This window comes from Oryctolagus cuniculus, chromosome 3 (assembly GCF_964237555.1).
Source record: "Oryctolagus cuniculus chromosome 3, mOryCun1.1, whole genome shotgun sequence".
Lineage (NCBI taxonomy): Eukaryota > Metazoa > Chordata > Mammalia > Lagomorpha > Leporidae > Oryctolagus > Oryctolagus cuniculus.
In genome coordinates, this window is record NC_091434.1 from 26,984,729 (window position 1) to 27,002,938 (window position 18,210).

General features: G+C 39.7%; 1 protein-coding gene and 1 long non-coding RNA gene across 8 annotated transcripts in view; both read left to right on the plus strand.

Moving 5' to 3' along the window:
- Positions 1-18,210, plus strand: part of ERBB4 (erb-b2 receptor tyrosine kinase 4) — a 1,263,146-nt gene that overhangs the window by 775 nt on the left and 1,244,161 nt on the right. The gene's annotated exons all lie outside the window — the stretch shown is intronic.
- Positions 1-18,210, plus strand: part of LOC127491701 (uncharacterized) — a 112,014-nt gene continuing 93,804 nt past the window's right edge. The window contains exon 1 of the long non-coding RNA XR_007920583.2: positions 1-18,210. This exon is cut by the window's right edge and continues 80,790 nt beyond it. This is a non-coding gene — a long non-coding RNA (uncharacterized lncRNA).

The following is an 18,210-nucleotide window of genomic DNA, read 5'->3' on the forward strand; positions in this document are numbered from 1 at the left end:
GCGCTCCTTCTCGCGCTCCAGCAGTTGAACCTGTCGCCGCCGCCGCCGCCGGCTAGGCTGCCTCGGTGGCTCCCCTGCCGTCTTTGCCCACCCCGACCCCGGCTCGCCCCCAGGCGCGGAGGGACCCCTGGACTGGGGCCTCTGGCACCGGCTCCCGGTCACCCCTTTCTTTCTCCATCCTAAACTTACCCTGTGTGTATGTGCGCGGGCGCGCAAGTGTTTTATTTATCGTGAAAAATTACTCTGCACCCCATGACCCTTTCCCCCCCTCTCTCCTTAAGCCACCTTCTTTCTCCCTCGCGTGTTTTCCCTGTGCCTAAGCGGGCTCGCTGCTAGTCGCGCCTGTTGTTCGGACGCGGGAGACCCAGACCCTCAGCCAGAGGAGCCCTCCGGTCTCGGACTCTGTGCCCTCAAGGCAACAAGCCGCAAAGGAAGGCGCACCGCAGGAGCCTGGGCAGGGCTGGGGTCCCGGGGTGGTGCTGGCCGGGCTGCTCCGCAGCCCGCGGGCTGTGGAGCGTGCAGCTCCGAGAACCAGGCTGTGCACCTGTGTGTGCTCCCTGTGGCCGCTGCGCCCCCAGTCGCCCGAGGTTTGCGGGGTCAGGCACGACTGGAGCCCAGCCTGGGCAGCCTGGAGAGCGCGGCGGGCGGGCGTGCCTCGGCCCGGGCCTGGAACTGCCAGCCTCCTCGGCTGGCGTCCCGGAGTCCCTCGCCCCATTGACTCGAGGGGTGCTTGCTTGCATGCCTGTCCTATTAAAAAAAATTAAAAGAGGCTTGGCACGTTGAGCTAGGAGCCCGGCCTTCCCGTCGGTGGCTGTGTTTGGCTCCGGGAGGAGTTCTTCCTGTAGTTCAACTTGCTATTGGCCGGACTCCCTCCAACTTCTCTGTTTACTGCCCGGCCGGGCTGCGGAGCCTGCCGGTCGCGCGAATTGATTTAACCCGAGGCGGGCGCGGCGGCTGCGCTCCCGGGCGCGGTCAGTGTTTGCTGGAGAGCTTGAGCCCCAGGTACCTGGACAGGCAAAGGGCTAATTGACCCCGAGGGGCCGCGCAGGGGGCTGGCGCGCCGCAGCGGGCAGGGCTAATGACAGCAGCACCTGCAGGGACAGGGGAGCTCTAAGTTTCCAACACTGGGAGTTTCCTGGGGATGACCTGGGGACTGGAAAGGAATGAGGAGAACCGGTGTCTGACGCGGCCAAGGTGGGGGGTGGTGGTGGTGGTGGCCTCTGGAGAGCCCGGGGGAGATTTCCGGAGCCGTTTGGGGTTGCTGGCGAGAGCGTGGGAGGCAGCTTGAGGAGATAAAGCCCCTGGGAGTGGCGATAGGGCGAGCTTTAGGCCTCCGGAGGGTGTCCTCCTGACCTCGCCAAGAGAACGGCGGCTCGCGGTAGTTTCCCCGCTCCGCCCCCGCCTCCCCCTCGCTGCCTAGTAAATAACAAGTTCCAATCATGGAGCCTTTCAGAATGACCTTCGCCTGGCACATGTGCGCCGTTTGCACCCTCCCAATTACTCCGAAATTCTTCATGCATACCAGGTCCCGCGCTCCAGCCACCTCGGGAATTGCACCGTCTCGAGATTCCAAGCGGCCTCTTAGATACATCCCTTTTTATCTGCCTCCCCACTCCCAGTCCCTTCATATTTTCCCTCAATGGGTTGATTATGCACATTGACCCATTCAAAAACAGTTGCGACCGACAGGCAGGCTGAGGCGGGAGGAATTTCTAGGAGGCGACCTACTGGGGGCTGTCTGGTTCAGCCTCTGCCGCTGGAGGACCCGCTCCCGGTACGCAGCAATTTGGTATTAACTGTGCGGCGCGGGGCTGAGCTATTCCGAAAAGCCCTTTTCAGAATTTCTGCAAGGAATGTAATCCAAATTAGTTCTGCAGCTGTCCTCTTCCTCGTCTCAGGCGACACCAGCTCTTGCCCTCGCTCGTCTCTTCTCCTTTCCCTGGGCGAATTGTCAGACCCACAAGTGAGCCCATTTAGAGCGCGAGGATTAGCGTGCCATTGTTGTTCCGAGTGTGACTCTGTACTTGAAATTCTGGGGGCACAAAGGAGAGCCTCACTTGTTCAGAACACAAAGTGATCCAGATGAAAGGGCCGCACAAAGAAAAGCTCTTGGGTGCATCCCTGGTATAATTGCAACACTCATACTAAGGTGACCCACTGGAAACTGCAAACTCCCCTGGGGACTCCCCCCCCCCCCCTTTTGCCCCACCGCACCTGACAGGAAAAGTTCAGCTGGTTTGAATGCAGCGTTATTGTGAAAACAAGTGACTGGGTGTGAGTGAGGCTGTGTGTTTGTGGCTATGCATGTGTGTGGTTACGTGTTCTCAAGTAAATACGTATTGCGCGCCTCTCCTCTCTCGCGGTTAGCAGTCAGTAGCAGTTTGGAAGAGTTTGTTTTGGTCCAAATGAGAAATTAAGTGCGGATAAGTAAACTAAGCTGCCAGAGGGCGACAAGATGTTGAGTGAATTGCTTTTAGATGAAACAAATTAAGGAAACGAGGGAAGACAATCTGCTTCTCGCATTATTAGACACGCTTGGAGTTCAGGGGAAAGTGGCATATTTTGAAATGCTAATTTCTTAAGAAGCAGAAGGAATGCACCTTATTTACTGCTCTATGTGAACAGAATAAAAATATAGGGTGAAGGATTCTGGTGAATAGATCTTTAAGATATTTCTTAAAAATATTTATAATGTAAGGAGACCTGTTTTGTTCCCTCTTGAAAAAAAATCAGTTGTAAAGAGAATTTTCTAGTAATTCTGAAGGACGTCTCATTTCCAGTGATTCACTTTTTTTCTGAAATATTACAGCCAAGGACCCTATGAGCGGCAATTATGAAACCTTTGCCACCTAAAGGAATAATTCTGAAATTTCCATCTTCCTCATTTAATCAATAATTATCAACATTCCCCTTGTATTGAAATAAATTTTATAGTATTATATAGAAATATTGAAGTGGCACTTTCACATACCTTAATAGATATGTGATAAACAAGTTCAGTTCCCATTTCTTGTTTGCAAGTAACTTAGCCCCGCTTTTCATTCTGTAAAAGTACATGTCTTTCCTACATATTACAATATGTAATTATTTTTTGAAACTTAGCTTTTTTTACATTTGAGGAGAAAAATATTAATAGAACTTAGTTAAATAATGAAAGAAGTGTTAAATGCATTTTCAAGAAAGTGTTAGTATTCTTTCTTACATGTACTGCAAGCACACCCATAGGTGCACTGTTTCCCTTTTTTCTTTTAATTTTGAAATTCTTATATATGTAGAGTGGGGCATTTTTAGAGGAAGATTTTTTCTCATTATTTGTAAATAAATTAATAGACTTGTGTACTATTAACTGAAACTCACTTGAGAATAACTGAGTTCTTTTCTGGTGAAATGGAAGGACTCTGGTTGTGTCAGATTGCCTTTTTTTCTTTTTAACCTCAGCTACCTTTATGTATTTTAATTATGCATGCAGAGTAAGTCAAATTTTGTTGAAAATCAAGGTACTTACTGCTTTATATATATATTTTCATTTAGTCATTGGAAATCTGTCATGATTAAGAAATTACATTAGAATATTTACCAGGGCTTGCACTTCATGGAAGATTTATGTATTTTTTATTCTAACCCAAACACAGTAAGTTGGCATTGGCTAATTTTTAGAGTTTGCACTCATTTAATGGAAAATCATATTTCCTCCTGAAAGTGGATTCAAATATTTAGTATTCATGAGCTTTCATCATTTCAGTTCTTAAATAGAAGTACTATTTATCATCTGTCTTATGCATTCACCCTTTCCATTACTATAGATTCTTTCTTTACATCTTACTGTTTATTGAGTTTACACGTGTGAGTATATATTTTCTCTTCTACCACTAAGTGTATTCTTTTTCATGTGTGTTTTTCCCAGCAACCTGCCACTCAGCCACTGCAGGAGTCCTCTGAGCCAGTTTTCATTCTTTCTTTCTGATAAATCTGATATGGCTGGTTGGCTGGACAATCACAAGCCATTCCATTGCTCAGATTTATTCCTGAAAGAAAATAAAAAGGCATCGATCCAAGATCACTAGCACATCTCAAAAGCCCTGACTCCAAGGCCAAATCTTTCCACAGAGAAGTCCCTTCTTCCCTTTCCCTCTTCCTCATTTCCTTTCTTGACTAAGGAAGGAAGGTTGTCTACTGCCATTTAACAATGCTTGTGATGCAAGGAATTGTGCTTTTTCTAAGCAATCTTTGATGCTTGGTGATTCAAGCCACCTTGAGTCTAAACATCTATGTAAGGTATACATTTTTAGACAATAAATTGAATTAGGATGCCTTAAAGATTGCAGTGCTTTAAAGCAGTGTCATTTTTTTCATTATATTAAGGTAGGTATTAAGAAAACTTATCATGTATTTTAAAAATAACAATATGTTTTGGCTTTATTACAGTGTTCTGCTACTACTGAAAATCCATATGTAATCTCTAAGTGCCTAAAACGTAGGTGAAGCAAAGGATCAAAAAGGATATATTCTGTTACACCAAACTTGTTGGCATTTACTATGTTAGATTTCATCCTTTTGAGAGATACTGATTTACGGAGATGTAAATATTTACATTGAATTTAGCTTATACATGTTTAAGTCCAGAGCTGTACTATAGAAATTAATTACCAACCATATCTTGCTGTTATCTTTTACAGTGATCTACTGAGAATACTATGTAGGGTAGAATTTAATCATATTACCTACTTTTCTCCAGGTTATATCATTTTAGAGATGTTCTATTATATTAACATTTCACCATCTGGAACCAAATTGCATCTTCTATCTAATACTTTTTTTTTTTGAGGTACTATAAATATTGAACTGTCGAGTAAAACCTTGCTTTTCATGATTTCTGATATAGCAATTAACAGTTTATAATGAAAAGGATTCCTTTGATTTTCCTTTTTTAGAAAAAAATCCTAGATCATTATTTCCTAAAACTATAGCTCTTCATAAATTTGAAGACTTGAACTGCCTATTTTGTTGTTAAGTGTTAACTCAGGAAATAGCCATATGGTTAAAATCAGAATTTCTATATTCTAGGGACAGTTACTCCAGTCCCATGTCAATCCCTTGAGCAACTCACTTCATCTCTTGGGAGTTGGCTTATCTGCCTGGGGGTTTGGGGGTGGGGAGGGATGCAAGGAATGTACTGTTTCTCTACAGTATAACAGTTTTCTGAAAAATGACTTTAAAGTCTTCTGTAATAGCAAGATACATTCCAGTAAAAAGTTTATTGTTTTTGTATATGCAATTCAGATTGCATATGTAATTTAGAACATGTGCACATATGTTAGTAAACAAATAAACTTCTTAGCAGGCTATCGGTGACAGAAGAGAACCTGTCTAATGAAATAGAGATATGGACTCTATAGCATTTGTGTTTGAAAGCCATTTCCCCAAAAATATTGCTTTTCAGAATTGCTTGGGATCGCTTTAGATTTCATTGCATATGTTTATTTTTTGAGTTGTTGGTAATTCTGACACATTCATTAAAATGACCTATTTTCCATTGCTTTAATAATTCTTTATAGCCTCTTTCTTGTTTGTATATCTGTTTCCTAAACTGGTGCTTTCTGTTTGTACTTACTTATCAAGATGAAGAGAGCTATCTTACTTTTGCAGTACAGAGATAGAATATATGTGAGTTTTGGGGCCTAATTCTTAAAGAATAGCTGTGAGCATGTAGTAATTGTTTTATACTTATTTTCATTTTGAATCTGTATTTGTTCTGTAGTCCCATCACTTTGCACAACTCCAGGGGGCAGCAGCCACACAGAATTTAATAGGAATGGTTCATGCCTGAGCTGTGGGTAGCACAGCAGCAGCCCTGCTGTTGTGTGATGCTGGAGAATAAAACACTAAAATGAAAGTTAGAGATTCTGGTCCTGATACAATAATTTGCTGTGTGATCTTGGGTTAGATTCCTTGCCTGTGTCTCAATTTTTTCACCTGTATTAGTGTAGCTAAATGTGATATTTTATTAACATCATGAATGTTTTCAACAAATCAGAAGGAAAAGCTATGTTTAAGCTTTTTAGAAAAATGCATTTGTTTTTAAGCAGTGTAAATTTTTTTAAGTGTACCTTTGATTTTCAAGTGAATTCATATATGTAGCTCTGATATGTAAACATATTAGGAATCAAAGAAATAGCTGCTTTTGTTAAAGGTACGTTGAGCAGTCAGCTTTGTGGTCCCCTGAATTTCACCTTCCACTTCTCCTTCCTTTTCTTTCCACTTTCCCATCTATTCCTCTGTGCTGGCTTCACAGAAGTCTACACTGTTTGGAAAATACTGATGGAGTCCAGTCATCTCATTTTTAAAGTGAGAAACTTGGAGTACCAGTGATAAGTTAGTGGCAGCTTCTCACACCAGTGTCATTTACTGTAACACACAAACTACTTGAAAACTCAGACACTTAAATCAGGAAGAATACATTAATTAAAGTTCGTTGTTTTAAAAGAGAACTGCAAAAACTGAAGTGAAAAGAAATGGTGCTAATTATTGTGCTGTATAATACCTTTCAATGGGAAGTCCATGGGATTGTCATTGTCATCTTTATATTTAAGATGAATTCATTAATTGTAACTTATGGTATATGAAGTTTTAAGAAGTGAAGCAACTTTGTTAAGATAGTAGAAGGATCTTTTTACCTGATTTGGCCTATTCTGAATATAGGATTTTGACTCTAAAAGTCACAAAAGGAGCAGCCCACCTTAAGTCTCTGTATATCATAGTAATTTCTAGAATTTATACCTGTCACTTTATACAGATGACCAATCAGTAGAGAATGGTTATTTCTCCACTCTGAAATAAGTAGCATACATGTTTAAATAAAATAGATTGTAAAGGGTAAGCACTGGGTTCCTTATCACTAGTTAGTTGGTAGAGTCCCACAATCCGAGTGATATTCCAGACTTTTCCAGGTCCATCATCCAACCCAAGGTTCTTTACTGTATCCACTGTCTTTGCTGAGTCTCTCCCAACCCCACCTTTTTTTCTCCAGGCCCAGACAAAGATGTAGGTGTGTTCTTTGAACAAATGCATGAGTAAAACTAATTACTAAGTTATTATGCATTCATTGTTATGGCACGTTTCCCTGCCTTTAGAAGGCTTCTGCAGGCTGCTTCTTTGGGCCTTCATGACTGCAGTGTTGTTGATATAACCTTGACTTTGGTTGTGGGTGACTTCTCTCAAGCCCCTGAGCTTTCTTGGGCATGCTCAGCATTCTCGTGGGCCCTAGTGACAGAAGGGAGATTTGAAACTCATTTAGGAATTAGAAATGAAAATGGACCCTTGTAACAAAAGATTAACATAGACACTGTGGAACTTTCTATGAAACATCATTAAAAACTCTCCCTTGGGGTGTAGCTCAGCACGATTTCTGTCAATCACATTATTTCCAATATTGTGGGAGTTACCAAAGCATACTAAACACCAATAAGAATGCTCAAGACTCAGTTTCTGAATCCAGGAGTTAATCGGAATCAGGGTTATGTGAATATTTCTATTTATTTCACCTGGAATATAAAAGTATTTAAAGAAAAGAAAATGAATGGTGTAATAAGCATTTGTTTATTTTCCAAACAGATCAGACTTGTAAACAATCAGTTTCACCTGATAAGCTTTACGACTCTTCTGATATTATATCTGGTCCCACATTCACTGGTTCAAGTGGATATTGAAATATTAAGCCTTTAGGTTACAAGCAGGGATCATAAACCTGCTTTTTAAAAACATATCTGCTAGTCTTCTCTCTCCTGCTGAGGGTGTCTCTTGGCTGATAAAACATGGTGACAGATTATCTAAGTTCTGTGTCTGTATCTAGTATGGCTGCAGCTTGAGCAGTTAAGTTATGCAGTCCTCTGTTTCAGGATGGATCCCTATCACTAGCAGGGGTATACCTAATAGAGGTCATGGGTGACAGTGACTGTTTTGCTCTAGGCAAACTCTCCTTTTACTAAAATCTTTCTTTGTCAGTATTTGCTATTCTTCCCTGTAGGCTCAAAGAATATGAATTTCTTTCTATTGGGGCCTATGGGAGCCAAATAAAAATAAAACAGAATAATATTTCTTTTAGACATATACTTTTTTTTTTTTTTTGGACAGGCAGCATTAGACAGTGAGAGAGAGAGAGAGAGACAGAGAAAAGTCTTCCCTCCGTTGGTTCACCCCCCAAATAGCTGCTACGGATGGCGCACTGCGCCGATCTGAAGCCAGGAGCCAGGTGCTTCCTCTTGGTCTCCCATGCGGGTGCAGGGCCCAAGCACCTGGGCCATCTTCCACTGCCTTCCCCGGCCACAGCAGGGAGCTGGACTGGAAGAGGAGCAACCGGGACAGAACCCGGCGCCCCAACCAGGACTAGAACCCCGGGGTGCCTCACCAGGACTAGAACCCTGGGGTGCCTCCGCAGGCGGAGGATTAGCCTATTGAGCCAGGGCGCCGGCATAGACATATACTTTTGGTTTGAAGAATTCCTTTAGTCATTTTGTCTGGAACTAGAACAATTAAATAAGTTTCTTTTAAGGAAAATTGACTGCATGGCTTATTAAAATTAAAAATTTCTGTGAAATCATGTAGTCCTTAAAAAGCCCAGAAGGGCTATTGCAAGATCCTCTCTATGGGTCTCGTCTTTCCACATGTTCATATCCCAAATCCTTCCTGTTGCCACCAGATGACCTTTTCTAAAATAATACTTTCATTATCTTTGTTTTTGTTCTGAAACCTTCAGTGATCACCACTGCAAAATTTAAAGCCTGCTAAAATACTCTTCAGTTTCCTTAATCCTGTTTTAGGATTTCTTAAGATATATTGTATCTAAGAACCAGGCTGACCTAGACAGAGTTCCCTGACCATGCTTGTTCATTGTGTTTACTTTTGCTGACCCCTTTCCCTGGAATTCTTGGCCCTTTTTTGTTGCCTCTGCCCCACCAAACTTTTGAATCTTTTCAAAATATTTATTTATTTATTGGAAATACAGTTACAAGAGAGAGATAGGAAGAGATAAAGATCTTCTACCTGCTGTTTCACTCCTCAAATGGCGGCAGTGGCCAGGGCTAGTTCAGACCTCAGTCAGGAGCCAGGAGCTTCTTTCAGGTCTTCCACATGGGTGCAAGGGCCCTAGTACTTGGGCCATGCTCCATTGCTTTCCTAGACACATTAGCAGGGAGCTGGATTGGGAGTGTAGCAGCCAGGACTTGATCCAGCGCCTATATGGGATGCCTAGGTCGCAGGTAAGCACTTTACCTGCCATGCCACAATGCTGGTGCCTGAACTTTTGAATCTTTTAAGCTTTAACTTTACAGTATACCTCCTCATTACATCTTCACTGACTACCCAGCCTACAGTCCTTGTCAATATCATTATTTAATCTAAAACATTCTGTAGTTTTATCTTTCTAAGTAGAAGAGGTTTTATTCCCCGCAGAGACTAATATGATACTACATACATAGTAAGTACTTTAAAAATATTTTTAATGAAAGAATAGCATGCATTTGCTGGAACAATTTTAAGCTCATTCATGAATGGTTATTATTTGTAATTAAACCATATAGTGCACAAAGTAAGTGTTCTAAAAACATAATTACAGAATTCTTAATAATAGATGTTAGGCATGTTTACCCTGGGAATTTCTTTGGTTGTTTTCTTGAGCTTCCTAGGGTATTTCTCCAAATGGGGTGTTTTCAACACTATACCATTTGTCCCTGTGCCCATTTTTAGAGTCTGCTCATACTATGCTACAAAGCATTTCAATTGATTTGATTTTGGCAAGCTAAATATATGTGAATACCATTCTTAAACATATAACTGTTTTATAGTCCACTGTTTTGATGTCTCATGGCCATTGTATTGCTATTTCTTACCCCCAATCTTAAAGTTTTAATCAGTTTAAGCGTTAAGTGTTGGCTGACGCACCAGTGTATTTCATGACCATGTAAGGAACTGAGGAGGTGCTATAAGAAGCTCAGGTTGCCAACTTTTCTGTTAAAGAAGGATAGGTGGGGCTAGTGAAACATAGTGTAAAAATGTTGGCCGGTGCCGCGGCTCACTAGGCTAATCCTCCGCCTTGCGGCGCCGGCACACCGGGTTCTAGTCCCGGTCGGGGCGCCGGATTCTGTCCCGGTTGCCCCTCTTCCAGGCCAGCTCTCTGCTGTGGCCAGGGAGTGCAGTGGAGGATGGCCCAAGTGCTTGGGCCCTGCACCCCATGGGAGACCAGGAGAAGTACCTGGCTCCTGCCATCGGATCAGCGCGGTGCGCCGGCCGTAGCGCGCTGGCCGCGGTGGCCATTGGAGGGTGAACCAACGGCAAAGGAAGACCTTTCTCTCTGTCTCTCTGTCTCTCTCACTGTCCACTCTGCCCGTCAAAAAAAAAAAAATGTTATTAAAGGATTTTACAAAATCTTGGGAGGAATATTTGCCCTCACAGATATGTAAACAAGTATTTCATGAAAAAAAGGATTCCAGGCAGAATCTGGTGTATTCTATCCCCAGGTATTTGCGACAATACAACTTTGTTACAGATAAAATTTCTCAGTGTGTTAAAGTGGATAACACAAGCTTACCACTTTGAAAGGACCATATAAAGGAAGCATTTGCAGCATAACTGAACTAAGAAGAGGTGATGGGGATTCTCTTAACTGCTGTTTTATATGATTCGTTCTGCATTCTGAAAGTTGGTGAGATGATTATAGTATTTATAATACTTATATTCTACTAAGGAAAATGCTCTTCTAAACACCTTTTCTAAAGTTAACAAATCTTAAACTCTCAATATTTCTAGGCACTAGGGTACACTAATTGTAAATTAATTTATAATTACCTGAAAGAGTTAATATAACTTTCAAAATTGACTGTAGAATAATCTGCTATTGAGAGAATTGGATACAGAGACATTAGCACATCTGACTGAAAATTTTTGAGTTTTCCTGATCTTTTTTCTTTAAGGATTTGTGAGAACATTTGGGTCAGAGATTATGGCTCCTATATTATAGATGAGGAAATTAAGCTGGCAAGTAGTATGTAAGAGTGGAGTCTAACTGGTTCTTTCTTGTGGTAAGGTGCGTTTCTGCCCTGTCCTGGGAGCCAGGTGGCTCTGTTTTTTTCTTTGCAGTCTCTTGCCTGCCTTCCTCACAGCACAGCAGCTAAGGATGCCTCTCAAAGACATGATATTCCATATGTCCCTGCTATGTGAGAGAGGGAAGCAGCTATTTTACTTTTCCTGTAGCCACATGAAGAAGTTTGTTAGATAAATCTGTTAGGAGTTCTGCTTTAGGTTACCCTGTATATACCCTCTTCCATTGTATTCTCCAGATTTCTTTCTGTGTATTGTGTATGTTAAGGAAACCATCATATAAGACCTATCTCCCTGAGGGAACTTTAAAGCAGGAATATATGCATTATTTTGGGACTTGCATTTATACAAATGGAGAAATCTTTTTGAAAACAGTATAGAAATAGAATTGCAAATTATATGCAGAGCCTTGGAAAGCATCAGTGCAGTAGAGAAGCTCTGAAGCAGAAGCTGTTTTAAAAACTTTATGGTAAATCTGTCTGTTGGAAAGTATTTCAAGAAGTAATATTAGCCTTCCTTTAACTGTAAATTCAGTGTGTCATTATATAATTTCTTTTTTTTTTTCTCCTATTGCATGGAGTGAGTGCCCATTATGAATGTAGGAGAATGCATTGCTTTGAGAAGCAAAGTGCTAAGTAGCGTAAGATCATATTGTAAAATATTTCAGTATATCTTTGGAAATAATGTACTATATAGAGATAATTTTCAGAATATTTTCTCTCCAGATATGGGTATGACTAATCCAGGTATACATCTACTTTCTGGACATCATATTTTTAAATGGTCATGTAATAGTGTCTCAGACAATTCTGTTTACTACAGTTAGATATAATTTAAAAGACTCTTGCTAGTATAAAAGCTATATTATTGAAAACCTGCATCTTGAAACAAAGCTCATTGGCTTTTCAGTCTTTTGCTATTACTGTGGAAAAATGTCTATCTTTGACTTTTACCCTGTGGCCCAGTTAAATGTGACCATTTAAACTACAGTAGAAATTGTTAGAAGTGAGTGAAACAACACATCCAAATTAGAATCAGTAGTCAGCACAGATCTTTGATGTTTTTACGTAATATATGAACATATTTAAGAAACAATAAAAGGACTAGTATTTCAAGTCACACTTTTACTATGTAAAAATTGCAGCTTAAAAGTTAATATTCCCAGTTGTTAACTTGAAATTAAGCAGCCCATTGTCCCTGGTGATATATCGAAACCTCTGAAAACGTGCTTGGAACTAATGGAAACTGAAGTGATTGGTATTCAGATATAATTCTTTAGTGGCCCTTTTCTTTCCTTCCTTTTAAGTACAGGATGAAAATTGAAAGTATAAAAAGATTCAAGATAAATTCAAATAGACAAAGCATTTTATGCAACTGTTGGTGAAAGGGGCACTCATGATTTTTTTCGGAGCTTATTCTGTTGCTTGTGGCCAGAATTAGCACACCATGAGCCAGGGAAAGAGATAAGACAAATAGAATGGCACGCAGCTAATTTTGTTTAGCAAATTTAGATCTAATACATGCTATTTCACTCCTACAAACTGAGTCAGTCACTGTTTGAAAGGTACAGATGAAGTTTGTCTCCTATGGTTTAACAGCTTTCACTCAATATTTATAGGCTACATAAAAATAAATTTCTGTAAGTACCATGTTTCTCACTGGCAGGATGAGCACTGTGAAAGTAGATTTATTAATGAGAAAAAAGGAAAAACAAAAACATTGCAATTGTTCCAGGTCTTCAGGAAATACAATATGTCAAACTATCCAAAATATCTTTTTTTCAAGGACATATATAGCGGGGTTTTGATATTCAAGGATTTTTACTACTAGAGAGTGAGTCAGAAATCCCATTATTTTATGATAATTTCATGATTTGAATCTGGTAGATGTAGGATCATATTCTGGAACAAGTCATTCATCTGCCATATGAGCCAACAGGACAGGATCCACTGTAATAACCAGTAAGTGGCTTAAAACAAAACAAAGCAAAACAAAACAGACAGGACCTCAAATATTGGACTCTGTGAAAAAGTGCTGTCATCTAAATGAATGCATTTTGTGAAATTTCTAAGTGAGGCTAACTTTTATAAGAAAATGGTCACAACATGATAGTGATGGAAATGTGATTTTAGAAAAAGTCAGGAATTTATTTTGGGAATATCTTTTTAAATTAATATATTTTAATTTAAACATAACAGATTATTTAATGTAGTTGATAGATACAATTCTAAGAATATAATGATGCTTCCCTTCTTTCCCTCCATCTTTGTCTTTTACTTCTCTCCTCTCTATCTCTCTACCAGTGTGTGTGTGTGTGTGTGTGTGTGTGTGTCTGTCTTGTCTTTTGATACTTTTCTAATTTTTTTCTAGCACACTGAATTACAGTATATCCAAAAACTTGTAATATTATTTATGTGTCTGCTAGAGCTTTGTCATGGTGCAAGACTAGATTCTCCATAATCAAACAGTATAGAAAATTATTCTCATATTCATGAATTGGTCATCTAATCATGTTTCTATCAAAGGTGTTTTTTTTTTTTTTTTTAACAGATAGTTTCTGTTTTGATTAAGGTCTGTAGTAATTGTGTAAGTGTTGGTGGTACATGAAGGTTTTAAACTTGAAGACATGTTTGGTTTTATACTGAGTCAAGATCAGTAACACTTCCTATTCAAATATATGAAAAGATAATTTCACCATATATTTTTTATTTCTACTAGGAATGTGGAGACATACACTTTGCATTTTCAAAATCTCATAAATCCTTATGTAGAATGTGATAAGGTATAGTACATTACAAAGTATAACATTCAACCAATATATTTCTTGTGATTTTATTGATGTTAAAATACTGAAGTACATTCCTACCTAACTGGGTTTTCTAAGTCCTTTCCCCGTGACTGCTTCCTCAGATTAACCCTGAATAAAGAGTTAACATCTGGTAGAATAATGGACTTCAGACCTCTTCTCTTGCATTGCTGCAAATCACTCTGAGGACCCTCTGCCATTACAGCCAGTAAATATTTTCTATATTACCTGTACACATAATAAAAATTTGCCATAAGTATTTAAAATAACAGAAATATAAGGATACCTCAAGAAGTTCATGGAAAATGAAATTAAAATGTAAATTTATTTTGGTGGAAAAATTGAAATTCATATGTAGTTTCTTCATAACTGCATTTCTCATTAACCACTCTTGGAGAGAGAGAGAGAGAGAGAGAGAGAGAGAGAGAGAGATTGAGATTGAGATTTTCCATCTGCTGGTTCACTCTCCAAATGGTCACAATGGCCATGGCTAGACCAGATTGAAACCAGGAGCCAGGAGCTTCTTCTGGATCTCTCACGTGGGTGCAGGGGCTCAAGCACTTGGGCCATCTGGATACTTTTCTAGGCACATTAGCAGGGAGCAGAACTGGAAGTAGAACAGCCAAGACTTGAACTTATGCCCATATGGGATGCCTGTGCCACAGGTGACAGCTTTACTTGCTGCACTTAGCGCCAGCCCCAGGACTCAACATTTTGAGCCACTGCCTGCCACAGTGGGTAGCAGCAGGAAGATGGAAGGTAGAGTAGAGGTGGACCATGAACCCAGGTATCCATAGTGGCTTTTTAACCACTACACCAAATGCCTGCTACTCCGTGAACCTTTTTAAGTAACCTCATGTGAATAGAGTCCTACCAACTTTGCCAAAAATAAATAGTAGCTAATTTGAGCAGTGAATATTTCTGAATATTTAGGTATTTCACAGCATAGATGCTTCTTTTATATGACTTGGAGTTAAAACAGAAATAACTTAAACATGATAGGTTGTCATTGGTCATAAATTGAATTGGGCTAGGAGAAAATCATATGAGGCAAGCCGAAGGACCAAAATTAAGCAGATGTTATAAATTTTCCCGAAAGTGAGCATTGGTCCTGATGAGTCAATTGTGTATATAATTTGGGCTGCTGAGTAATCAACACTTGATTTTCTGAAGGTCGCCATCTATATGGTAATAACCATAGGACACACTCATAATACAATCAGAATTAATGATTTTCTGAACAAGCATTAGCTGTCACAGTTGTGTGTTTTAGATATCAGACTGTCCCCTGAGGGTACCATGCCTGCTTATCCAACTTATGTTGGATAAGCATAAAAGAATCCATTTTAAAACATTCTTATAAATTAAAATATATTGTGGCAGAAATGGTGACTATCATCTTAACTATGACACATTTGGTAACTTAGATTTGGACATGTTTTTAAAAATTCTGTATTCTTACAGAATAATGGCATCCCATTGCATTTGAAGAATGATTATAAGAAATAAGGAGATCCCAGGGATAGAATAGAAGAGCCTTGGGAAGGGCACATGGTAATGTCCTTAATAGCTGGAGGGCTGCTACATATAAGAGGGATTAGCGCTGTTCTGTGTAGCCTTGGAGAACAGAAACATTAACAGCTGTTTGAAGTTGTAAGGCATCACATTTCAGTTGAACACTATCAAGGAGTTTCTCATAGTTAGAGCTTCCCAGAGTTGGAATGGCCTGTCCTGGGAGGTAGTGAGTTCCTTCATGTGTGCAGTGGGAAGCTCTGATCTAACCTCCACTATGACAATAAAGAATAAATGAGGCAGCTGAGGAACAACTGGTCAGAAGTGGTGGGGTTGGGGGTTGGTTTTGTGTCCTTGAGAATCAGTCACAAGCATACCATGCTCAAGTATCCTATCCTAGCCTCTAAAAGAGATTAAATATGAATTCCATGTCACTGTGATGGATTCCCACCCATCTGATTTGTCACTGTACTACCTAGCATTCTTAGGTGGGATATTTGTGAAGGAATTTTGGTATTTGATTCTCTTATATGTAAAATAAATTGCTCTTGTTTTTTTTTTCTCAGCAGTCTTTCTGTTAGACTTCGATACTATGTACTATCACCAATTAATCATTCTCAGTTAAAATAAACATGGTACAGAATTGAAGCCTTCAAATTTAACACCCACACCTGCACACACATACATGTATACACATGCACACTTTGGTGTACTCCAGGGTTTATGCCAGCAAGTATTTATAAGACTGGTTCTAACTAAACTGCAGGGTTACATTTACAAGAAGATGGGGATATAGTTAGGCACAGCATGAAGTTAGCAAACTGAACCTGCAGTTGTGGTTGGAGCATAAAGTGTTGAAAAATAGCAGCAAAAGAGAAGCACTTTCCTAAGTACACTGAAAATCAAAAGGAGAAAACAAAGATAAAGGTACATGTATATACTTCACTTATTACAAATAAAGTTGACCTTTATTTTAGACATATTTTACTCCAAAGTCTTTGATGTTTAAATATCTTTTACTGCCACTTTTAGATTATTTATTTTCATATTATTTGAAAAGCAGAGAGACAGACAGAGGATGGTTCACTCTCTAACCAGCTCTAACAGCCAGGTCTGATTCAGGCCAGTGCAGGATCCTAGAACTCAATCGGGGTCTCCCATGTGAGTGGCAGGAAGCCATCTACTTTAGCCATTGTCTGCTACTTCTCAGAGTGTGCAGTTCTAGGAAGCTGGAATAAGAAATGGAGCCAATAATTAAGCCCAGGCAATTTGATATGGAATATGAACTTCCCAAGCAGCATCTTAACCAGTGCACCAGTTGCCTGCCCACTACCACTTTCATTTAAACAATTATTATTTGAGAGACAGAAATATAGAGAGCAAAAGCTCCCATCTATTGGTTTACTTCTGAGATTCCTGCAGTGGTTGGGGCTGGACCACGGTCAGGGCTGAGGTCAGGGCAGAGCTGAGGGGGAACTCAATCCAGGTCTCCCACATTGGTGACCACCACCACTGCCTACCAGAGTCCACATTAGCAGGATACTAGAATCAGGAGCTGGATGCAGGTATTGAACCCAGAGAATGGTGGGAAGAATTACTATGTTTCTAAAGTGGTAGTTATGAAATGAATGCAAAATAAATAAATAAATAAATAGAAGCAGACTATCTAGAACTTGAACCAGGCACTCAGATATGGGGTGCTGGTGTTCAAGGAGTAATGTAATTGCTTTACCAAAAGCATAACCTACTTTTCACAATTTAATGTGCTTGCCATAGATTGTATAAACTTCTATATAAACCACAAGCTAATTCTTCAATGATAAAACCCAATAAATCTTAATATCTAACATTTATTAAAGTCTTGTTATATTAGGAAGTGCCTTAAGCACCTCTCATCTGATCTGAGCAACATACTCTAGTGCCATAATTTCACAGACAAGAAAACAGAAGCTTAGGGATTAATAGCTTGTCAGATGACACATACCTATGCAGGTGATGAATCAGTGATTCTTGCTATTAATTTCACATGGTCCAAATATCAATATTTATTGTATGTAAAATAAACTAAATCCCTTAAAAAGTATGCTATCAACATAGATGAATTTATTATCTCTTTTACACCATTAATAATTACTTGATCTCCATAAAAACAACATATAACTGGATGTATTTATGAATATGCAAAATATGGGGATGAATAAGAACAATAATATGATATTCTGTTTTTATATTATGGTTTCAGAATATTACTAATGTTATTTGAAATGTTACTCTATTTGAAGAGTAATTATTTTGGTCTATTTAAAAATTGATAACTTGAAGTAAAATATTGCAAAGAGTGAAGCAGAGGTAACATAAAGAGACTTCCGGTTTGAACACTAACCATGTGACTGTGCATTAGTTAATCTAATATAAGATGTTTTAAGGTGAATCTTTATTAATTTATTTGTATGTGAGAGAAAGAGATTGATCGATTAATTTCCCATCTAATGGTTACTCCTCACATGCCTGTAATAGACAGGGCTGAACTAAGCTGAATCCAGAACTGGGAACTCAGTACAGGTCCTGCACATGGTTGACAGGGACCCAATTACTTGAGGCACCACGTGCTGTCTCCTGGATGCACATTAGCAGGAAACTGGAACCTAGAATGGTTTCTCAAACCCAAGTACTCTGATGGAATGTGGATATCTCAGGTGACGTCTTAACCACTACACCAGTCACCCATCCCTAACGCTTTTAAGCTTCCAATTTGTCATTTACAATGGAATCTAAAGCTATTATGACCTCCACAGTTGTAA